This window comes from Pteropus alecto, unplaced genomic scaffold (genome assembly GCF_000325575.1).
Source record: "Pteropus alecto unplaced genomic scaffold, ASM32557v1 scaffold24, whole genome shotgun sequence".
Classification (NCBI taxonomy): Eukaryota; Metazoa; Chordata; class Mammalia; order Chiroptera; family Pteropodidae; genus Pteropus; species Pteropus alecto.
In genome coordinates, this window is record NW_006439192.1 from 12,462,917 (window position 1) to 12,489,371 (window position 26,455).

The window sequence follows — 26,455 nt, forward strand, 5'->3', positions numbered from 1 at the left end:
TTTGTTTAACATCTATGGAAATCTTAATACTAGTCATATAGTTTTTACACCTAGAATTTCCATCTGATTCTTTTTAATAGATGCCACTGGTGAATTTTATAAATAACTATGTTAAAACTCTCTATTTTATTGTTTATTTTCTTGAATTATTAATCATCTTTTAAAAGTCCATGACTAATATCTAGATCATTTGTGTGTCTATTTCTATTATCTGTTTTTCTTTGCTCCTGTTTCTCCATATTTTTTGGATATTTTTGATCATTAGTTAGAAATTTTGTATATATTGTGATAGATTTTCTGGAAAATATTTTCTTCCTCCAGAGAGAATTCAGCCTTTTTTCTGGTAAGCAGCTATAGTGGGGGCGCTAATCACATTAATTCAGTTGGGAACTGAGTTACCTTTAGGCTGGTAAGCAGCTATAGTGAGGAGGCCAATCACATTAATTCAGTAGGGAACTGAGTTACCTTTTAAAGTCTTGATGATACTTATTCTCTCTGGTTCACTTGCATTCAAGTGTGTTGCCCTCCAGGAATCCCAAATGAGAGCCTGAAGGGTTTACTAAACAAATTCTTGGTTAGATGTGAACTTTAGTTTTTCTCTCAGCAATCTGTGACTGCTGAAAACTCTTTTTGGCTTCTCACTCTTTGGTCTTATGTAGCCTTAGAATTCATTAATACCTTAAATGCAAAACCTCTGAGTATCAGGCCCATTTCTCTGTGCCTCTTTTTCCATGAATCATATCCCCTCATGCCCTGGCTGCTAGCACAGCTCTCAATGCCAATATTTGTCTCTTTCTAACTATGACATGCTGAAAGCTCTGCTGCCTTCTTGCCTCTTTAGAAGTGGCTCTCTGTCTTCTGTCCTTTGTCAAGTGCTTGAGAGGATGAGGAAATACTCTGAGAAGAAAGTCATCTCACAATATGTGAGGCCACCTCTCTGCAGTTCCCTTATTTCTTGATATCTTGGACCCTAATTCCTACCTGCTTCAATTAGATCTCTGAAGCTTTTATATACATAAGTTTTTGTTTGTTTGTTTGGAGTTTTTTGCTTTTTTTAGGGGGGGACCGTATTTCTTTTCCGGCATTACTATTACTATTAGTGGGAATGTTGTCTTGTAACGAGCTATTCCATCATAGCCAGAAGTTGAAGTTTCTATTTGATTTTAAATTGACAAGTTCTCATAGACACCATGAATATCTGAGAAATTACTCTCTGTCATCGTTCTGGAAAAGGCCTCTTGATCATCCTATTTATAGATGTATCAATCTGACATTTTAAAAGAACATTTACATACTGAATCCTAACGTGTGGTAAAAAAAAGAGACTTAAAACATAAATAAATATATTATTTTTAGGAAAAAATTGCTAAGAAATTATGAATGTAAGGACAAAAGTAAGATATGAAAAACATATGGAAATAGATTTAGAGAAGAAAATTATTTGCTTGACATTTTCCAGATAATATTCCTGTAACTGGTGATTTTTCAATACCTTTACTTTGCATTGACTTTTATATGACTTCAGTTGAATCATCATCAGTAAAAGTGTGAGAAAAAGAGAAACTACAGTATTTAAAGTAAGTGAAAATAAAAGCTTATCTCCAAGAAGATCGACTTAACTGACTTAAAAAAGCATTGGGATCTGACAATTTAAAATGCAGTGCAAAACATCTTACTTGTCTTGAATGCAACATAAAACAAACTGGGAAGGTGATTCCATTTAAGGCTATTATTCATGTAGGTGATCATCAAATTTTCAAATGTAAAAACTCCCTAAATTGAAGAAATCACTTGATTTGCAAATTCCACAATAAAAGTGAAAAGGCTAGAACATTCGTGTATAAAGTCATGTATTCTCTAAATTCCATATTTGAAGGAATAAAGAAGGAAGGCAGGAAAAAAAGGAGGTAGGATGGGAGAGAGTAAGGAAGAAAGAAGAGGAGGGTGGAACAGAGGAACAAAGCGGAGAGGAGAAAGGAGAGAGGGAGATGGAGGGAGAGAGAGATACTTAGTTAATAGCATGATTTGATCTTATTGCATGCTCTTTGTATATTTCCACTTATGTCAAAAAGTCAGTAGGCAGTTGGCCACAGATTTCTGTATTCATTGGATTTTTAACTAAAAACAGAAAAAAAAATTATTTTGGAGGAAAGACAGGAAGATAAATGAGTGATCTGAAGAAGAAAGCAGACTGTTCTAGGCACCAACAAACACAAGCCTATATTTCAGAGACAAAAACAAATACATAGTTCACAGAACCTATAAACCAGAGAATGGAAGAACAGATGCAGAGCTTGTAGTATTGGACTGTCCACCCTGAATCCAAGATATAAACATAGGCACGAAGTAAGAAACCATCAATTATTAAAACTGTCACTAGAACCACCCCAAGAGCAGAACATCTGGTTAATTCCACAAAAGCCACAGTGATGAGTAGAGACAGAATTAGTATCTATGACATGTCAGTGACTACAGACTTAACTAGACATTATTGTAGGGACGCCTCTTCTTTGAGTGATATCATCCTACCCTAAGGTGCAACAGCTGTAGGAGAAAGAAAAACAAAATAAATCACCCACACATCTCTCTATTTCTAAGTTAAAAACCCGAGGAATGTGCATACGAGGAGTTTTCCAAGGAGCCAAACTTAATTCAGCATATGTGTTACTGAGAGAGACAAAGAAATACACATTTCAGATCCTCATGCTCATATTTAGTATACGTCATCTCTAAAAAGACATGCAGAACCCTAAGAAAAGAGTTAAGAAATGATTTAAGTCAATCCTGGATCCATATGGTTGTTGACTGAAAAAGTGATCAAGCTTATTTGGAAAATTGCTTATATGCATGCCTGCTTTCTAAAGGACTGTGGGAAAAGATGTAATAGTATATCAATTACAAATCAGAACAATTATATCAGAGCAAAGAACTTTTGATTCACTTTCTAAAAAAATAAATAATGATGACTGGATAGCTCTAAGATAGCTTTATGTTATTCAGTGAAAAAAAATGGTAAAATTCCCTTTGGAAAGAATAAAAATAACGAAGACAAGTTTTCCATAGTTGAGAACAAAGAAACATGAAAAACAATAGTATAAAATAATATTCACCCTCACTATAAATGCAATTTCTATCTTGCTCATCTTACTGTCATGATATCACTCAGGTGTGAACTACATGATAAAATGTATTTCAACATGACTGTAATAGAATTTAATCTCATGTGTAATATACTACTTTGGGATATTTAAGTAAGTCTGTTTTCTTTGTTGTTTTCAAATTTTGAGAAATGAAAAAAATAACACATTTTTTTTTTGTTTTCATCTCCTGATTTCCACAAACCCTTTCCAAGGAGAAAATTGTTATTGGAAACCTTGGCCTAGGCACGTTCATTTAGTCATAATTAAGTTTCAAATCACAGACACTAGAAGCAGAAAACTTTGGCTCTTAGGAAATTTTACAAAACAAAACAAAAAACAGAAAAAACCCTTAGGACTCAGTTTTCATTTCTCTTGAGATTTTAAAACACTCCTCTTTTACTGTGGTCAGGGCTTTACTCTTCTCTGCATTAGCTAACATGTATGCTCTGAGTCTTGGCTTGTTAGTAACTTTTTTCCCAAGTGTTGAGTTTTGGAATCAGAATACAGCGCATTTTTCATCAAAGTAAATGATCACTCTGGAAAATGACTCATCTCCAATAATGAGATTTAAATATATGCTGTTTTTTACTAAACATTTTCTGTGAATTCATCGCTAATATCATGTGATTCTTTTGTTTTCTTATTAGACATATGATTTATGATACCCTTTGTGACATCGAGTAATATCTATTTCGCATAAATTAAGTTTGGTTCAGGCGAATGTGTGGCTTGGAGAACTGGTTTGCCATACATTTTCAAATATTTTTTTCTTATTGACCATATTCACTCAATCAGTAAATGGTGGAGATGGGACTTTTGTCCAAGCAGTCTGACTACAGAGCATTTGCTCTTTATAGTTCTCAATACATTTTAGAAAAAAAAGAATGTTTCTTACCAGATATTAGATATTTATTTCTTGTAGGTGATAGACATTACACTAAAACCTTTTTCTTAGATTTTGATTTTGGTTTATGCAGAGGCTAGGCTAAAATTTAAGATACAAGATCACTTAAGAAAATTTTCTAATATTTATTACCATTCTGGAGTGGACCATGTTGTAGCCGTTTGCCTATTTTTTAAATTTTTACTTTTTTTTTCAATTAGACCAGAAAATTGGTATTCCTGATTCTTTGAAAATACTTTGAAAACTAATATCAAACATTCAAATATCCTGCTTTTCTAATGCTTTCCAGAAAACATACATCACACTCTACCAGGCTCTGAAAGATTTTAAAATCGTGAACATGTAAATCCTCCTAAACTTTGTGCCTACTATAATGAGATATGTGAAAGACTTATGGTTCAGAATATTGTCAGTATGGAGGACTAAATGTTAATAAATTCTTGACTGAAGAGTACAATTTTTGATACAAAACTCATCTTGGAAAGTACTTCTAGTCAGCTTGGTCACCATCAATAATTATGGCTGGGCAGCCTTTTACCAGGTGACTCAGTCCCCTTTGCAATTGCTCAGTCCATGGTCTGTCCCTGTGGGTATCCACTTACACTTACATGGAAAAAAAGAGTGGTAATGAATCATGAAGCCCTGCAATGGAAGCATATTTTCAAGCAATATTCATGGGATTTCCCAGGGATATTTCTCAAGAAAAGTTTCCCTCCTGTACCTCCTAAAATGTCTTTTAGGAGTAGTGTCTACGCTATCCCTAAAATTATGGCACCCATCCCTCCTTTATAGTGATTTGTGTTTAATTTTAACTTTTAATCCCAGAAACATTCTCTCTCAGTTTACAATGTTTTTGGTGCAGATACTGTAGTTCTAATATTCTGCCACAAATATACAATAGGAGATTCGGCAACAAGAAAAACATCATTGTTTTTTTAACCTTTTTTTTGGTGCTAAAGGGGTTTTGGGTTATCTATGCTTTTCTGTTTTGGGTCCCATAAGCCATTTTGTTCTGAGGCAAAGAGATGAACTCAAGCTACTGAGGCCAGTTTGCAGACATTTGATGGAGTACTGAGGGAGCCAATTTAATGAGCATCTTGTACCTTATACGCCACAACCATTCCAGAGGTTAACCTTATGAGGCAATTAAGAAAAAATCATCTCAGTATTGTGAAATGACCTAGAATCAGAGATCACTGGGCTTGACAAAGCTCCTTTTATGTAGAAAGCTAAGTATACATTTGGATTTAAGTAAATGATAGTCTTCTGAGATGTGGAGATTGGCACATAGCTCAGTTCCAATGGAATTGATATAGAGAGAAATAGAGGTAACCTTTGCCTTTGCAACAGGAGAAACAAGGAAGAGTCATTTGGAATTCATGGGACAGTATTTTCAGTGTCAAATGAGGGATGATTTTTTCTCTTGAAGAGGAGATTGTGTTGATATTTGTTTTGGTTTTCCTCAAGATTGGAATTTTCAAACTTTATTACTTATTGAATATCATATGCATTACTGGGTACCACAGGACAAAATTTAGGGATCTGACACAGGATAAGTGAATCCTGTGTTCTTTGCAGGCTAGTAGCAAGTTGCGATATAACGTGGGAAAAAATCAAAATCTCTATCAAGAACACAGGGGATGTTATCTAATTGAAGAAAACTTTTCAACTTGGTGACAGTTATAATTTTATAATACCAGATTACAGGCTTCTCTAATTCTGTATTCTTGTGGAAGTCTCAGTAATATATTTGTCATTGGGATTGTCAGATTTTAGTCTCTGAACCTTATCATAATTCATAGCTCTTTTGATAAAATTTTCTGATAAACTTAGGAAACCATGTTTGTAAAGTCAAAGGGAAATTCTATAATAAAACATTTTAAAATCAGAGGTAACAAAACTGAGTGATTAGTTTAAAAATAAAATTAGAATGAGGATATGAAAAGTGAAGTTATTTTTAACTAAAATTGTATATTTTATTTTCTGAACATTTTTTTTCTTTTTCTACTATATAATTTAATGATATTTTGATGACTTCATATTTTAAGACCGAAAAGTTTTCCTAAATAAGTCTTAAAAAATTAATGGCCATCAACAAGTTTTTCCAAATAAAATTATCATCACAATAAAAATAAAAGATAAACAGACTTATGCCAAATTTTCTTAAGATAACTGTTAGATAAAGGAAAATGGAGAGTAAATATATTTGAGAAAACAAGGGTATATAATAATCTTTTGCCTGGTTTAGATCACATTTATTTATTTATTTGTTTGTTTCTTGGCTATTTCTTAATCAGACTTTATTGACATTAAGCCTGGCTTGTTTTCAGGCTTATTCAAAAGTTTTTAATTTTTAACCATTTGCTGAAGCATTAGGTACAAATATCTACCATATAATCACTAGAAGAAAATAAACTACCTAATTGGAATTATTGCTCTAATTTCCAACTTGAATTGCTTCAGTACACTACACACTGATCTTGAATGATCTTAGAATTAAAACATGTTTTTCCTGGTACCTTGCATACATCAACAATAGTAACCAAGACCTGAGAATGCTGACTTTGCTATACATCTGATCGATCCCAATCATGCTGATCTTGCCTGACCAAATCTTGAGTTTCAGGGTCTAAACCCACAATCATACATGCTTGGTGGTTCTGGGACTGCTGGATTTCTTCGCTGGAACATTCTAATATGAAATGGTCTATCATGGCTGTATTTGCTCAGCTACTTCCACAGCTTCCAGATGAGAATAGTTATGATATGAGTAACAATAATGAGATAACAATAGTGGCTTATAGTTTCTAGCTTTTTTCTTTTCCAATGAGTTTACAGTCATTACCTCGCTTGCTCTTCTCAATAACCCTCTCAGACAATTTAATACTTATTTTAAAGAAGAATTGAGGTAAGTGATTAGCCCATGTCATAATGAGTCTCCAGTATTTTCACCAGAATCAAAAGATAAACTACTTTTAAGTATATAATTACTGACAAAAACAAAGAGAAATGTAATACAATCATATATATACAATAACTAAACAGATTCACTTTATCAAAATGGTTAATAAAGCAGTAAGTCATTTATAGATATTCCTGTTTTTATTTGTTATAATTATGAAAATAGAGATATTTACTAAGTTTACTAATAGAATGAATGGCCCAGAGTATTTTTTTTTTTTCAGATAGAAATGTTTACTAAGTCTAAATTGAACAGCCAATTCATTTGTCTGGTTTAAAGAAGCATAACTCATGGAAATCTCATGACTACCCTCAAAAGAATTTATAGAAATGCCACTAGCTTGGCTAGGTTTTCTTTTTATTCAACTTCATATAATTTGAAACTCAATAGCACTTAGTTACGGTTGTGGAAATGTTATTATTTTACTGGTTAAATTTAATTACAAAGATGCCTTATTTATCTGCTAAAATATGTATTAGAATGTAAAAGATACTGATTTCTGCTCATTGTTTAAGCAAATAAACACATTCTGAAGTTGCAAAGCATGACTGTCTTCTTTTTTCTTTATGTTCATTTAGCTAACAACCAATAATTGAGAACACACTGCAAAATCTTTCTTAGAATGTTAAATTATTTTATTATATTTGCCGAGGTTTAAAAATCTTCCTCATGGTTAGATGGTAAAATTAAAATACTTTAATTGCCATTATACTAGCATTCCTTCGATATGGTATTTAAAAATGAGTGCAGTGAAAAAGGCAGAATTATTTTCTGGACTACGTGCAGTTTGGCTTGTTCATGCAGTTACAAAAAACAAATGTTTGTCCAACAAAATGCTGAGAATCATGTCTCCTGGGAAACTCATACAAGGTCATAGATTTCGTGAGCTTAAAAAAAATCTTGTAAAAGCAAACTAGGATGTAATATGAGAAAGTAAAGAAGTGGTTGGGGAAAAAATTTGATTCTATTGGTTAAAACATCTATTAAGAAAAAAATGTTACTGTCTTCTTAAAATACTATATTTCATACACAAAAAACATCAACAAAGTACATTATTTTCTTAAAAGATCATTTCCACCAAGATCCTGAGAAGGCATAGAGTAATGATCAAATTCCAGCAATATTACAGAGAAGAGGGGCATTATATGTGGAACAAAACTTTCTGATGGGTGCATAATGGAAAGGGGGTTATAGAGAAGTTTTTGTTTGTTTGTTTGTTGTTTTTGTAGAATGTTCAGTGTTGGGACACTTTGGGGGGATACGTAGGTGGTAAAGATAGACGAGACAATCTTAGTAGGCCAGTGAGGTCTATAAAGGTAGGTAGTATTCTCCTTCCACCGCCCCCCGCTCCCACCCCCCAGATAGGAAACTGATGCTTGAAGAAAAGTGATTTGACCTAGTTCTCAAAGTTCAGTCCAAGGTTCTTTTACTCTATGTGTTTACTTTCTGGTAATGAGCTTCTCCCATCAATAATTCATAAGGATCTCCCTAACATAGTAGCCATAACATTTCCTGTAACACTTAAGACATTTATTGAGTTTTTCAATGTTGTCAAGTAAATATGTAGGCCACTAACAACCCAGGCATAATGAAATTTTAGAAGCATTACTCGGCAATGCAATAAAACTCTATACAGTTTATAAACTTTTTTGGCTTTTTGATTTATAGATGGTTCCTTTAAGTTACATTTTCTACTGTTTCCATTCACATTTCCCTTTTTTCTTCTCTATGATTTTGCTTGCATGTCCAGTGTCACACAGTGTAGTACTCGTACGACATTAATTCCACGTGTGAAAAAATTCAGCCTTGCCTACATTGCTCTTGAAAGTAGGGATTATGCATTTTCATTTTTTTTTCTTTTAACACAGGGCTTGATGGGTGGCATATTCCCCAAATGAGATGGCTTTTGTGAATCCTTAGATATGAAAGCTGGGAACAATTCCAAACACAGATTTCACTAATGTTGATTGAGCACCTATCATGGCATTGTTCTAGATACTTAAAGAGACTATCACAGCTGCAGAAAATCAATTCAAGACAACATAATTAAATCTGCGACATTATCGATGGATTTGAAGGGCTGCACCACTTATTGCATTTTGTAATTATCATAATTGACTGCATGGTCCATTTTTAGGACACAATCGTAATTGTGGTTTAGATGATCTGTATTAAATTAAAAAATTGAATTTAAAATTTTCTTTCTTGATACATTTTCTTTCTGTGTATGACTCTTTGAACTCAGTATTTTCTAAATGTCTCCTTCTCAGAGTATTGTGAACTCCTTTCCTGAATTTAGCATGAAGCACCATTCACATTAAGTGATAAATGTTTGATAAATGTTTACTGAATGAAAGAATGAAGACAAAATTATTTTAAAAGGCACTATTTTTATGCTTATTTTGTTAAATTACCTAAAATATTCTCCTTTCAAAAATATTATATATTATAAAATATACTCCTGTCATACTGTATTATAATACTGACTGGAAGGTTCTTAGATGTTAAATCAGGAAAGACGAAGCTAGAAGTAAGGTGTATCTTATAAACTATATAAAATGAAATTATTTTATAAGCATACTAGTCAATGAGAGAAAAAAGAGAAAAGCAGTATAATGTTTATTTTTAAGAGAGCAAGGCAAGTGTAGTTAATTTAATTAAAGAACTTGGTGTTATAGGAAATTATAAGGATACCAAGAACAAAATGAGCAGTTTTCTAGAGGCAACTAATGTAGAAACAAATAATGCTAAGTAAGACGATGAAAGTAAAAACAAAGTTCACACAAACCCTCGTTGGGATTCTGGTGGTTTACTTCAGTGATTTAGTCACATTCACCGTTCCTCCCCACAAAGAAGTAACTAAGCCTTTACTTTTTACCCCTGTAATATGGTATAGTGTGAGAATAGTTGAAAAGAGGAACTATTATTTCTCCCAATTATCATTAATTGTCATCTTTTCCAAAATATTTCATTAAAGTACAGAATAGGTTCAAGAGCCAACACAGACCACAAGGTTGGACAGTAAAATAGTTATATGAGAATTATGAGCCTCAGTGCAATCTCTTCCTAGAGTGGACACTAGAAATATCCTCTAAATGCTAGGAAAGGGTTATTACAAAGCCATTTAAAATGAAAGCAGAATGTTTCTAGAATGATTCTTAAACACAAAGTTTAAGAAGTCATACATGGATATACAACAATCAAATATTACCAAAATTGAGAATTTTAATTTTTGCTAAAATTTGAGTGTTATGTTTATTACCATGAAGTGTGCAACTTCAGTGGAGCAATTTTGGCAAGTTTCATAATTTTCAAGTTGGAAGGAATATTAATGATAATCTAGTCTCACTCTCTTGCTTTATAGATAAGGGGCCTGAGGGACCGAAAAATAAAGTGACATTCCCAGGGTTAAACTGGTAAGAATTAAAACACAGAATTCATAACTTCTAGCCCACTGCTATTTCTACTAATTGAAGCTTTGATTTTTTTGGAGCTTTGATAAGATATAGACAATAAAATGTTCTAATATGAGCCCATTAAAGAATTCTCTTGTTATTTGAAATGCTAAGTTGGCATTTGAGAAATCTCCAAAATAATACTTTGTTCTATGTTACCACAGAACTCACACTGTACAATATATGAAAACAGCCATCTCATATTGTCACTACTACAATTTTGAAATCAGATGTTGCTGACACTTCATAAGTCAGTAGTTGAAAGTATTTCGAATGACCTTTTGAAATATGAGCTAAATTTATAATTACATTTCCCCCCCACCCAAACCAGATTTGGTGACATTTCTACCATTATCCTACTCCTGTCATCTACAATGAATATTAAAAACCAAGCCCATAGTTTTTCTTTACTTAGAAAAAAAGGATTTTTTTTATTACTTTAGGTAAAAATTCCCCAGAAGTTTATGTATTGTTAACTCGCACATAATCATGTAAAATAGCGTTATGAAAGATAAAGCCTCATATGATATAAGAATATAGAATACTCTTTAGTAGAACAAAATTCTACTAACTCACTAACCAGCTAAAAATGTTAGACTTTGATGCTGTTCCATTACCGGAGATCAATCTGTTTCTTGTCTCCGGCTAATGAATAAGAATTCTTTCCTAATAGAACATGATTTTAAACAACCAACAAACTATAGTTTGATTTTCTAAATGTAGCAGTTCTTTTAAAAGTTCTCAGTCCTCTTGAAAAAAAATTTTTTTTTTTGCCATATCTCTGAAGAATGTCTAAGTTCTGTGACGCTCTATGTTTTTTAGATATCTTTCTTTCTCTCCCCTTTTTTTTTCATTCCCTGCCTTTTTTCTCCTTCTCTGGGACAGGAAGTTGAGTGTTGACCTCATCTGGATCTTTCCCAATGTCAGAAGGTGGTCTTTGCAAAAAGATTCCAAGTCGTGGATTTCTTCCTGATTTTATTTTTCAGTAATTGTGTCAATAAATGAGTTCTAAATGTTTCCCTCTCAACTTCCTCATAGCTGTAAAATGACCAGTGACTCCTTTGAGACTAATTACTGGGCTCTTAGAGAAATAAGTATTATCTCTTTGTTCATTGAAACTGCACTGTGTTTTCCTGACAGGGGTGGGGGATGGGAATACACAGTGACAAGCCCTTTGGTCCACAGAGCCCTCAGGTCACTGGCACCAGTGTGCTGTGTGTTAATACTTGAACCTACTTCTCGGGCACAGCAAAGTTTCTCAAGGGTTGCTGTTATCATTTCCCCTTTCCATCCGGTTTAAATAGTGATCCCTTTGATTTTTGGAGAAGGGAAATGTTATGGAAAAACTGCTTCCTCTGAATAAGCATACAAATGCCACATAACATACTCTATAAAAAGATTTTTGTGCACAACTCTTTTTATAAGTTTATGAGTAGGAGGATGGCCCGGGGAACACTCACCCTCCACACAACCAGTGTTGCTTTGTGTACATGCACCGGAATGTCATCCTGGTTCCTCTCTATTTCTGAACCTACCCAGGCTTCAATTAAATTGAAATTACTTCATACCACCCGCTCTGAAACTTCGCCTGAGAATTCTGCTCACTGCCCCAGGATTAGCATCCAGGGCAGTGCTTGGAACTTGTTGAGCACTCAACAAAGAATTGTACACATGAAAAGATGAATTCCAGCAGCCAATGAGGTTGCCCACCCTGATATGTATTCTCTATAGCCTTTGCAGGTTTTAAAAAGAAGCCACCTTGTGCTCATTTATATCTGAAAGTGCCTGTCTAATTGCCTCATAGCATTTAAAGGACTGTGTTTTTTCTCTTCATAGGAACTTTTATCTCTCAGAGCTCCTTGTGAAGTTCATGATGGAAGTTCAGCAAATGTTGGTTGTCTAATTAAAAGACTTCCATAACAATTTTCCTCAAGCTCATTGTAAATGTTCTATGCACCTAGTCATTTAGTCATCATGACAGTTATTTTGACCTGATTATGTGCTGGAGTTGCAAAAGCAAATAAAAAATGATCTCTACCTTGGAGGATCTCCTAAGGTAAGGTCAAAGTAAACAAACATTTACAGTTCAAGGTAATGAGTGTCACTCTAAAGGTCTGTGTGTATGGCTGTAGGAGTAGAGGGTCTGAGAAGAGATCAGAAGGGAGAGGGAGAGACTTGGGGAGATGATGGTGTGGATGCAGATTAAGGGGCACAGGAAGAGACTTTCCTCCCGTGTTTCCTCACAGTGCACTTCTGCTGTTCAAAGGGTAAAGGGATGATCACATATGATGAGTAGATATCTGATATGTATATGTATATCTCTATGGCTGGGCATATTTAGGAATCACAATGCAAATGACAAACAGTACTCTATGAGCACTAATTCTGAAGACAGATTATTTTCTTCTGTGAAATTATTGTGGTATATGTTTCACAGTGTGAGGGAAAAATAGGGCCCTATGGATGTAAAAATATGTGTAGAAATAATGTGATGATGGAAGCTGCTGTGCCAGTGAATTAACAACTCACACCAATGTGTCGGGATGATTTCACCATCACTTTATGTGAAAATTAAACACATCAGTATTTCAAAACATTTAAATCCATGTAGTTCTTTTCTTCTACTTTTTAAAAAATTTTATTATTTTTTAAAATTCTTTAATGTCATCACATATTTGCCCCCTTTTACCTATCTACCTCTCTCCTCCTCTCTACTCTCTGGTATCCTCCACTTCTTTAACAAACATTCAGGCCGTTAGCCTCTTCCTGCCCATCTATCTCAACCCCTGCCCTGCACAGGGCATGCCTGTGCCCTCAGGTGATAATCACTACATAGTCTATCACTCTTCTTCTGCCCAGATTTTTGTATAGTTAATCTTCTGTAGTTTGTAATAATAATAAATTTAAAAAACGATGGTTCATCCCTTTTTCAAATATAAAATTATAGTTATTACTGATTTCAAACTAAGCATGATCTTTCAGAGGAGGCATTTCTCTGATCTCCTTTCATCCTCCTTGCAAAGTGTTATATTGTCCCCTTTTCATACAGATTAAAGAACATGTTCACAGACGTACTTAAGGTAGCAGAGCTAATTAGTGGTAGAGCTGGTACAAGCCTCATCTCTCTGATGCCAGTGCTCTTTCTGTCTTCCCGTGATGTCTTCTTCATTTATACATAAGTCATTATGTGTAAGGATGCTGCCTGAACCATACTGTATGATGATTTAGCATGTCTAGCACACAGAATTTTAGTGGGACATTTATCTCTGCTTATATCTAGCTCATTTTACCTTAGCAGTAGCGGAGAGAAAGCCCAGTTCTAGAATCTTTCTTTTCCACCCTGCCCTATATCTGTACTACAAAGGGGAAAGCCACATTAAAGGGACAGATGGGGCCGTACAGGAGATTCCTACCGTTGTTCCACTCCAGCCCTTTCCTAGGAGAGCACAGAACTAGTGCTGCAAGGCCATGGGGGTACACAGGCCTTATCATTCAGCAAATATATTTTCAACTTGGTCCACGCAAATTCTATCCAAATTTATTCAAGACATTCTTCAGCTATCTTTTTATCCTGTAGTCTATACTAACATGTACCATATGTGCCAAGAATAATTGAAGAACGCTGAGTCCAGCTGGGAACTCTTCTTCTATAACTTAGTTGGCAATCTACCTTGAATAAGAGGACAAAAATACCTCTGCTATTCTTGTTCTTGGTAACTTGTCCTTACTGTAGATGTGTCTGTTTTTACATCTCAGTATAATTCCCTTTTGAAAGCAGAAATGAACGAGGTTGTAATCAAAGTAAGATTACAAGCTGTTGAAATTTTAGAGAAGAAGATTGAATACATGTTTTATTAGTTGCTGTAGCTGTTTCTGGAAATCCCATAACCTACAGTTTTATTGTTTTTCATTATGATGCATAGATATCAGTGCAAAGATTAAAAATAAATCAGAAGTTACTGGCCTTTTTCCTTGTCATCACAGACAACATACATCTGGCAATTTTGAATCAAAATATCTTTGAGTATCCAAGATGGCCTCTTATATATCTTAGAAAAACAAGCAAAAGAGTTTGGGAGATACTTTTTATCTTGTAGCCATCATTTAAACAACTTCACAATAGGCTGTTATCTAGCATGGTCACTTGGTGTGACTTGGTGTGAATGTGTATCAGGTTTGCCATTTTGTGGGAATTTTGGCTTTGATTATGACCAAAAGTTTCAGATTCTACTAGTTGTAAAGAAGAATAACTGCTCGGGTGATTCTGACCTCTTTGCTGTAAGATAAAAGAGAGTAATCATGGAGAGGAGATCATGTTTTGAAAATATGACTTGATAGGACATGAATTAGTTTCTTCGGATCTACTCAAAGAATAAAAGACTGTAATCTAATATACATTCAAACAATGTGGATATTCATAGTTTGTTACAAATATTCGTTTGTGAAAAAGTTTTAATTTTATTTACCTTTGGAGTAGGCCTATTGAAACTAGTGAATTTGGTAAAGATTTCATATAGATTAGATAAAAGAGCTTCTTGTGCTTATTGTCTCCAAATTGGAACTGGTCATTTCTGGTCATGAGGAAGCAACATTGTTCTAATAGCTGTTTAGAGTTATTATTTTTGGCTTATTATTCTCTGATGAGGAAACAGAAACCTGACATTTTACTGGATTCCCAGGACCTATGTCTTTAAAGACTGGAATTATCAACTTTCCCCAGAGAGTTGCCTGTTAGAGAAAGAGGGCCATCTGGGACTAGATGTATTTGTGGAGACATGAAAGAGCTCAGAAGAGCTATAAAGAGAAAACGGCAGCTAACCTGCTTCCTTCTTTGCAGTCCAAGGGATGAAATAATTGAAAGAGATGAACTAAAGTCAAAGAAAGAGAAAAAATAAAATTTGGATACAATAAAAAGCTTTTTCAAAGTCAAAAAAGACTCTAGTTTAAGGCTAAAAGTGAGTAAAAGTTGGAGGCTCATTGATGTGAGCTGAGGCTTTGGGGCAACTTGTAGAGTTGGTGCTGAAAGACAGAGAAAAAAAGCTTCCTAAAGCCCTGAGCATCTTAGGAAGAGAGGACTTTATCTTCCTATTCTAGAGGTCTAGATGTGACGAAATGCACAAGGTCAGATATAATCTAGACTCAGAGAAGTGAAAAAGCAACACATACAAACAAAGACAACAATAAACACTCTTTTTTTCTTCATCAACTTAATGCAGTTATACATCATATTTACCAAGTGTTACTTAGAGTTCTGTCATCCTTGCTTTGAGCAGTTTACAATTTAATTAGGGAAAATCGATCTCAAGCACAACAATTTAAAACAAGACAATAAAAATCCCTCTAAATCTTTTTGGTTAAAGCACATTCACATTTTTTTAAATCACATTTAAGCATTTTCTATATTGTATATTAATACATCAATTTAAATATCAAACATTATCCCAGATATGTAAATTATAAAGCATATTACAATGATCCTAAGTGAATCTATATCTCACCCTAGAACTACCAATGATTTAAATTGACTTATATGCTCCTCTCCTATGTCATCCTCGTCTCTCTCACTTTTTGAACTCTATAAAAATACTGAATTCTAAGTAGCTTCCTGAAACTTGCCTCTCTTATTCCCTGCAATGTTATTTTACAAATGTCTAGTGTTGTGGGTTGGAGTGCTTAATTTATTTTATATCTATATAATATGTCATTATTTGACATACTACAATATATTTATCCATTTACTTATTAATGGACATTTGGATTATTTTTAGGTTTTTTTTGCTATTATGGACATTAATGTAATGGATATTTCTGTATAAATTTTTTGGAAGACAAATGCAAGATTGTTTCTAAGGATATATATATATATATGTACATGTGTGTGTATATATATACATATATAAAATAATAAATATCACTTCTATATATATGTATATATGTGTATATATATAGAAGTGATATTTATTATTTTTAGAGTATGTACACATTATTCATTAGATATAATGCCAAATCATTTTCTAAAATTGTTTATCAATTATATTGGTATCCTGAATATATAGGAACTTCTGTTGATCCTAACCAATTCTGATACTTGGTACCTTAAACTTTTATTTATTTATTTATTCATTCATTCATTCATTCATTCATTTATTTATTTAAATTAGTTTCAAGTATACAGTACATTGGTTAGACATCTATATAGTTCATAAAACGATCTCTCAATTGCTCTCTCCCCTAGCTCTCCACCTAGCCATTATATTAATGCTAACTGCATTCCCTATGCCATGCTCTCCATCCCCATGACCAACTATCAACAACTAATTTCTACTTCTTTAATCCTTCGCCCATTCTTCAGTCTCCCAAACTTCCTCCCTTCTGTCCATCACCAAATTGACTACTATATTTGTGAGTCTGTTTTTGATTAGTTTGTCCTTTTTGTTTCTTAGATTGTGCATATAAGTGAAGTCATACGGTATTTATCTTTCTCTGTCTGACTTATTTCACTCAGCATAATAACCTCTAGGTCCATCCATGTCATTGCAAATGGTAGGATTTCATTTTTTTAATCGCTGAGTAATTTCTTTATCCAATTGTCTACTGATGGTTGCTTCCATATCTTGGGTATTGTAAATAGTGCTGCAGTGAACATAGGGGTACATAGATCTTTTTGAATTAGTATTTTGGTTTTCTTTGGATAAATACCCAGAAGTAGAATTGCTGAGTCATAAGGCAGAATTATTTTTAGTTTTTTGAGGAAACTCCATACTGTTTTCCCAAGTGGCTTGACCCACTAACAGTACACGAGGATTCTCTTTTCTCTGCATCCTCACCAACTCTTGTTCTTTCTTGACTTATTGGCCATTCTAATCAGGGTGAGGTGATATCTTATTGTGGTTTTAATTTGCATTTCTTTAATGATTAGTGACCTTGAGCATCTTTTCATATGTCTATTAATAATCTGTATGTCTTCTGGAGAAATGTCTATTCAGGTCCTTTGCCCATTTTTAAATTGGATCGTTATTTTTGATGTTAAGTGCATGAATTCTTTGTAAATTTTGGATATTAATCCTTTAGCAGATGTATTATTGGCAAATATCTCCTACCATTCAGTAGGTTGTCTTTCTGTTTTATGAATGGTTGCCTTTTAAAAACTTTTTAGCTTGCTGTAGTCCCATTTATTTTTTCTTTTGTTTTCTTTTCCCAAGGCCACATGTCATAAAAAATATTACTAAGAGCCATGTCAGAGAGTATACAGCCTCTGTTTTCTTCTAGGAGTTTTATGGTTTTAGATCTTACATTTAAGTCTTTAATCCATTTTGAGTTTATTTTTGTATGTGCTGTAAGAAGGTGGTTGTTTCATTTTTTTGCATGTATGTGTCCAGTTTTCCCAACACCATTTATTGAATAGACTGTCTTTACCTCATTGTATATTGTTTCCTACTCTGCCATAGGTTAATTGACTATACAGGCATTTTTTTTTCTGGGCTCTCTATTCTATTCCATTGATCTATATGTTTGTTTTTATGCCAATATCATGCTCTTTTGATTACTATCGCCTTGTAGTACAGTTTAATATCAAGTTATATGATACCTTCAACTTCATTCTTCTTTCTCGAGATTGCTGTGGCTATTTGGAGTCTTTTGTGGCTCTGTATAAATTTTGGCATTATTTGTTCAAGTTCTTTGAAAAGTGCCATTGGTATTTTAATAAGGATGGCATTGAATCTGTAGATTGCTTTGAGTGGTATGGACATTTTAACAATGTCACGTCTTCCTATCCATGAGCACAGCATTTGCTTTCATTTATTTGTATCTTCTTCAGTTTCTTTCTTAAATATCTTATAATTTTCTGAGTACAAGTCTTTTACATTTTTGGTTAAATTTATTCTTAGGTATTTTTTTGATGCAATTGTAAATGGAATTGTTTTCTTAATTTGTCTTTCTGATAATTCATTATTGATGTATAGAAATGCAACTGATTTATGAATATTAATTTTGTATCTTGCTACATTACTGAATTCATTTATCAATTCTAATACTTTTTTGGTGGAATATTTAGGGTTATTTATTTATTTGTATATATATACTATGTCATCTGCAAATAATGACAATTTTATTTTTCTTTTCAATTTGGATGCCTTTTTGCGTGTGTGTGATTGCTGCGGCTAGGACTTCCAGAGTGTTTCTTTATCTCTTGAATTATTAGTATGAATATGTTTTAATGTCTACATGTATGGGAATTTCTATTATTAAATTCTAACTTAATGTCTAACTTAATTGAATTGTGGTTTGAGTATGTGGTCTCTGTAATAGGAATTTTTTAAAATTTGTTAAGATATACTTCATGGTTATAATATCAATTTTCAAAATGATTCATGTGTGATTGAGAACAGTATATATGTTCTAATTATTGTGTGTGAGAGTTCTGTATGTATATCAGATTAAGTTTGATGATTGCGTTGTTTAAATTGTTTATTTCTTTAAGTTTTTACTTGTATTCTCAATATTTAAGAGACCTTATAGCTTCCTATCAAAATTATAGATTTTTCAAAATTTCTATCTAGTTATGTTAATGTTTTCTTTATACACTTTTATTCTATTTTATTTGTTGCATAATTGAAGAATGAAATTATTATAGCTCATGGTGAATTGAAACTTTATCAATATGGCGACTTTTTTTGGTGATTTTAATAATTTCTTTGTCTTAAATATCTTTATTTCATTTATATTTACCTTTTATCTTTTTATTTGCCTTGTAAACCTTCCAAGTCCTTATGCTTTATGTATCTTTTTAAACAGCATTTGTCTGGACTTTTTTTAATATAATAAACTTTTAATTGATTATTAAAATCCATTTATATTTATTGTGATTATTAATATAGTTGGATTTTGTTATACCATGTTAACATTTTTCTATTTTATTTATCCCATTTTTAATATTTTTTTATTTGGGTATTGGTTGACTTTTTATTTGTTTGTATCCCATTTCATTCTCTGCAATGTAATGTATTCACTTTATTTCTATTCCTTTAGTGATTATCCTTAAAATTTTGGCGTTTATTTTTAGGATGGTAAATTTACATTATAAAATCTAAAGTTAAAAAAGTCTTAATTCGATCCCCATTATCTTGAAAGGTACAGTAAACTTTGACCTTTTTAACTCTGTTACCCCTCTTCGGAGTTACCTTCAGTCTTAGTTGTTGCCTTCTCTGTTTTACAATTGGTGATTGGGTCTCATTGCTTTATCCTAATGTGGGAACTCTGAGGACCTAAATTAGGGATTAGAGACACTTTTTGCCAAAGAGGTGTTGCTTATGTCAGTAGCTAGGAGCCACACTACCCAGCTCAGCTTGGGAATTCCAGGACCCTCTTCCCATTCTGCCACTGACCCAAGACTCAGTTTCCCAGTTACAGTTTTAATGCCAGACTTCAGGCAATTCGGTTTTCTTTTCCCACTACTCAGGTTCTTATCCAGGTTCCAGGTCTTCCTTTTTACCCTAGCTCATGTTGTTGTCCTGTATTTAGAAGAGATCTCCATTCGTGATCTTCACCTATCCCTATGAGACTAAACAGCATCTGAAAGACTCTGTTCTTTCTAGGGAACAGTTGAACTGAAAAAGGAAGTTTCTTTCGGGCAATACTGCTATATGAGAAAGACTCCATTTCATTTTAATATGACAGTAAAGTAGGAATTATTATCACACATTTACCTTGAAGAAATTTTGACATGGAAAGCTAATTTGCACGAGATGCAATAGCAATTTAAGTAAGAGATTGCACTGTTGATTTTATTTTTCTAAATTTCAAATCCATATGCTTTTTTTTTTACCTTAAAACTATTAAAACATGCAAAATAATTATACAAAGCAGTAATACGCCAATTCTGAGGGGAGGCAGAAGAAGGGTGGGATCAGAGTTTTTGTTCTCTTGCAGAAGCAATTGTTGTTTTTCAAGAATATGGTAGAATTCAGTCATACATGTACTACTTCCCTTATTTTCCTAGTACTTACCTACCCCTGCCCACTATCATTTCCCATGAGTCAGATCATTCTCAGCTTTGCTACCATTTATTTAACTTTCTCTGTTTCACAATCTAATATGTGGTGGGATCTAGGAATCAAACTAAATCTTGTTACTTTTTAGAATACATTCTGCTATACTTTTTATTTTTAATAAATTTTGTACAGCAACATAGTTTTCTAGGAGAAAGAACTGAAAAGTGATTATAGTCTGAATAGTAGCACTGCTTTTTAGATTTTCATAGGCCCACTTTTTTTTCAATGTTTTACATAGATACTAACCTATGCAATTATTTTATTTGTAATCCCATGTATTAAGATGGAACACTGTTAAAGTAACAATCATTTATAAAACAACAATAAACCAGTATTTAATTTGGTACTTACCTTAATAATTAAGAATCAAATGGAAACAATGTCTGAAGTAACTAAGATAATTCACAATTAAAACCATTACTTCAGGCTCCACTTATTGGAAATGTAATCATTCAAAATGGGCTAATTTAAAATGTACCTTTAGAGATAGAATGAGGGTATAAGTTAGCAAAGTATAAAATAAGATTTCAGGGAGCCTCTAAAATTACTTTTAAGAACTTCAGAGCTGATTATCTATATGCAAAAAATATATTAACTAATTTTAATTAAGTTCATTTATACATGGCCTTATTTTAAAACAATGTTATTTGCATTCACTAGGAACATTCATGCCAGTAAGATATTTTTGAGTATTTTATTTCCCAAATATTTCACTACTTCAAATTAGTTGTTCAAGTGACTAGTCTAAATTTCTATTGAAACCTAAGCCTTTAATGAAAATGTGCTTTTGAAAATAAGACAATTTCTACAATCTGTTTATAAATAGAAAACAACTCTTTGGTTGTTAGTTAAAGTGGAAAGGATTTTGTAAAAAAACAAAACAAAACAAAACAAAACTAAAGAACCAAAGCAATGAAAGGCTCTTCATAAGCAGCATCAAGGTCAGTAGAGTACCTAAGGTACCTCAGGTCCAGGTGAGACAATCACCTTGCTTAGAGTTCTAATAACCCAATCTACAGTAATTTTATCATCTTAAGAATGTGAAACTGAAAAGGTAATGTCTAGCCATGATTTTTGTGAATAAGAAAGAAGAGAATCATAAGAGTTGATGAATGGGAGAAATACTGGAGATCATCTGTGCTACTTCCCCATATTTATAGATGAAGAAACTGAGATCCAGTCATGAAACAGAGGTGACACCAGAGCTGTTTCCAGATACCTAATCCATTTCTACTAGGATAGAACAAATTCTAGATTTTAACTTCCATTGGCTACTAAACCAAGTGTGAAGAATTTCAGAGATGCAAATTTGAGGGGAAAAAAATTTCATCAAATCCCCAAAGGCAAGTTAGAAATGTATATTACTTTACTATCTTAATTCCTTTATACCACATGTTGCTCAACTTAGCTAATATACTAATTGATTTATACAATTTCTTTCAACTATATCTAAAAATAGCAGATCAAAATTAAGTGAGAAATTACATAAATTTCCATTTGAGTGTACAAGGCTGTGGTACCTAATGTGAGCCACCATTTCTTGAAAGAAAGAAAACATTTCCACTGTCCTGTTCAAAAAGAAAGCTCCTGACTAGTTATCAAATAGAACTTCTACTCTTCAATGCGGAACAGCATGCTTATGTTTTTAAAAATCTCTACAAAGTTCACATACAAGAGAGTACATCTTAGATTTATGACTGATATGAGCCTTTAAGCTGTCATTTTCAAGAATAAAAATTTAGTGTTCCATTATCCAATATGTGCAATAGATATAGCTATAATCTCGAGTCATGGAAATTAACAGGAGCCCACCAAAGACATAAAGAAATTATAATTTAGGCAATAGCAAGAAAGTTTAAATGTAGGAAAGGCTGAAAAAAAAATCTATGGGTTAGATTATGCTTCTTTGAACTGCATTATTTTGTTCACACTGAAACTGTTAACACTATTGTCTGTTGCATGGCACTTAGAATAAGGCAGATCTACAGCAGACCAAACAAGGAAGCTTAATCAGGTGACAGATCCTAACATGGTTCACTTCTAACACAGTTCTACCATCTGCTTCTCCAGAGAAAGAGATATAGCTCTAGTATATCAAACAAGCATCACAGATAAACATAAAAATTTTTTTTTAAAAAAATAGGGCCTTTCCACTTAGGAACCAGTATAGACTGCTTGTGGATGAAATAAATCAACACTATTTAATTCTGGCTTGATCTAAGATTGTAAAATATAATGTGGTTGGAAAAAATGAACATTTGAAAGCTGGCAGTTTCTTTACTTACACTCTAGGTTTTTCACTAAGTTGTAGTTTTATAACTTCTGCTATGGTTCTAATATCTGTATCTGAAAAGTGACATCAGTTGTATAATGTATATAGTTGGTTTGTTATAAATTTCATGTAACATGGTTGAATTTCAGGTCTTTTTAACACAATTTAAAGTTTCTTGAGGTTTGGTCAGCATACACACTTATTATTTCCTTTGATATACCAGCCATTGTGGACATTCAAAGTTAAAATTACCAACTGGTTCAGAGAGTTAAATTGAGTCCAAGATTATGACAAAGTCTGACCCAAAATTTTAATTTGTGATTTTAGCATGTCTCCCTTACAGTTTGTGGAGCATCAAACTAAAGCTACAGTGACCAGAAGCATTACAGCTGGATGCACATTAACTATAATGTGTACATTTTTAGTATTCATGATAAATGCAATTATGACCTTATTAGACTTTTGGCATTCTTTATGAAAGCACATTAAGTTTCAATACAGATTTACTTAGGTTACACTTGTACTCAAGTAATAATAAAAATTCATTCCTTAAAAGAAAAAAAAAACTGTTCTTTTCGATCTCATACATTCTGTCCTTAGGCATAGCCCATCTCCTGTATGATTGGAGTGACCTTTGGCTACGTGGCTGGCCTTGTTATTTCACTGCTCTGGATATACTGGAAGAGAAAACAACTTACACACAAGAACAATTAATTGGAACAAAGGGAGAAAGTATTTCTTTTCTCGGATTCCATAAAGACTGAAGAAATGTGTATGGTCTAAGCCTGTCCGTTCTACTTACTGCTTTTTATGTAGTTACAACATGATGCGATTGTAGCTTCTTAAGTTGTGAAAACCTTGAGAGATTGTACCTTCTAGTTGAAATTAAGCATGCGGCTTCAGATGTTTGCTGCTTTTTGGAACTTTAAGAAACATCCTTAATGAACTTTATAGAATTTTGAGGACAGAGTTATTATTAGTATTTTTTCTTAAGAGTTTTAAACTGCTTTAGTATTTGAGTCTGGGTATAGCTATACAATTTCATACACTTTCTGAGAGGAATGGAGAGGTTTTTTTGGACACTGAGGATGTTTCTCACATATTCAAACAACAGTTTATACATTGTGATCCTATTCATTTTGCGTGTGTGCTCGTGCATATGTGTGTGTTTTACTGTGTGTTTCTTCGGAGTTAAAATGGCTATGATAGCGTCATCAAAAACAGTCTTCAATCCGTCTCGGTTAAAGATGAACATTCCACACAGCAATACGCTCCTACCTCTTATACTAGTTTCCATTCTTGTTCCACACATATAGGTTTTTCTTTCATATCATTCAGTCTTGCTAAAGTTTTGGGGTCATTTTGGACATCAATCCGAATTCCTAATAATAAAAAGTATACATTTGGTGTATATTCCTTGTGTGCTAGTGCCCATTCCTCTTTCACATTTTGAAATGAGGCTGGATTTACCATAGAAAAGCATATAAGGAAGACATCAGTCTCTGGCTAAGATAAAGGCCTAAGAGGATCACAATCTCCCTGTCCAGCCTGCCGTAGAGTCCCAGAAAGTACTGCTTGTCCCCTATGGTGATGTTGACTGTGTAGTGGTCAACGACAGTGGATACTACTTCTTTGAGAAGGCGATGTTGGCAAAGCTTCTGAGTAGGCACATCATGTCCACTGCCCTGCTGACCACCACACACTTGGGCATCAGTGTGCCAGGCTTGAAAGCCATGCTGAGGCCCGCCGGCCTCTGGGCATTGTCCCCCAGGAGCCTCTGCCTCAACCCTGGGCTCTGCCCCAGCCACCTGGGGTGTCCACCGCCACCGCCACTCTGTTCAGTAGGGCTGCCCCTCTCCAGGCCCTATGCGGCAGTTCTCGGAGCGCGAGAGAAAGAAGTGGTGGGCCTGGGGCACTGTGGCCACCTCAGGTTAGCATCGCTCTCCCGCCCAAACCCTGCAGCTGGGGACCTGAGCCTTCTCCCTGGCCTGGCCTCCGTGGGAGGATCTGCTAGGTCATAAGTCTATTTTTCAAAGTAGGCGTCAAAATGTAAAAGTCCCCCTCTTTCCATTTTTTAAGTAAAAATTAGTCTTGGAAGTTCTGAAGTCTTCCATAAATAAAACCTTAAAAACTGAGATCAACACTGCTTTTCAAAAAAAAAAATTTTACATATTTCATTAGAATTGAGTTTCACAAGTTCAGTGGTGACTTGTACTGTGGCCAAAATGATAGGCTTTGGAGCTCTGATTCATTGAGCATTGAATAATAGTTCTGACACTTAATTGCTCTGTGACCTGGAAGTATGTTAGTTATTTGTCAAGGCTTATGTTTTTTCATCTATCAGTTTGTACCTAATTTGTAAGCTGTTGTGATGATTACATGAGACAATGAATATTAAGAGCCAGGGTCTGGTGCTGGCACATAGTTAATGCTCAAACAATAGGAATTACGGGTATTTGCAAAGGTAAATTATAAATAGGTTGTGTAATTTTACATATTCTAAAAGTTTTATTAAAATTTCTGTTTGCATGTTAAATTTGCAATAAGAACTGATTGGAAGATACTACTGAAATATGTAACCTACATAATTTGACATGATTTTGATCTAGTAGTTAAAATTGCATATCTAGAAAAGTGATATTACTTTGCTAAAGTCTATAGAGATATACAAATGGTCTAGCTCTTGAATTTTTGGAACAGAAAGCATAAATTGTGAAGAGAATTAAATATATAAGCAACTTCAGTTTCTATCCTCCCATATAATGACATAATAGGTTAATATTGCAGAAAAACATCCAGATAGGGCAACTTATTTTGTATAAAAAGTGGCAATTAGATTTCCCTTGATTTTTCTGTAGTATAAATAAAGCACCACCTAACAACAAATCCAGTTGTGTTCAGCCATCCATTCAACCTTATTTTTTTTTTCCTTCAGTGAACAAAGTTACTTCCTCTTGTGGAAGAATTTAATAAAACATTTGAATAAAATAATCCTTTGATACAGCTGAAAAAGAGGAAAGCACATTTGTCTTATCTGACTACATAACTTAAAAGCAATTTAAAAAAAGGAATTTATTACCCAAGGGATTTTTATTTTTATTTTATTATTTGAGCATAATATGGTAGGTAACTATTCTAATGGCCATTGAAAATAAAGAATGCCTTTCAGCAAAGTCCCCGGAATGCTCCCAGGCAGATCCTCTTGACCCCTTCCACTCCCGCCCTTCTACCGCACCCTGAAGGCACTCCTGACCTCACTGGGTGACATCAGCCTGGGGCCCTTCCCCAGGAGAAGGTCTCAGGGCTGAGAGGCAGTCATGGAGCTCTCCTACTCTGGGGACCACAAAAATCCCAAAAGTTTCTTAGCTAACACCCTTTAAAAGATTGAGGCCTGTGGAAAACCTACGCACGGAAAGTCTGCTTCTATTTCAGTTGTGTATCAGTTAAGATGGAAAATTTTTAAAGTCCACACAGATGGTAAATAAATTTCTGCTACATGAGGCAGTTCCTGGAATAAAGCAATTTTCTCAAATAACAAGTGCCAACTTATTTTTTCAGAGGGACTTATTTTTAACTTTCCCAGGGAATGGTTGAGAGACTGGGAGCAGTATCCGTCACTTCAGGAATCTGAGTCTCCTTCCAGAAGAAACTAACGCTGTTCTCACTACAG

General features: G+C 33.8%; 1 protein-coding gene and 1 pseudogene across 1 annotated transcript in view; both read right to left on the bottom strand.

Moving 5' to 3' along the window:
• The window catches only part of DLC1 (DLC1 Rho GTPase activating protein), a 343,953-nt gene that overhangs the window by 292,684 nt on the left and 24,814 nt on the right, over positions 1 to 26,455 (bottom strand). The window lies entirely within an intron of this gene.
• Positions 14,576 to 24,520, bottom strand: LOC102896032 (annotated as a pseudogene).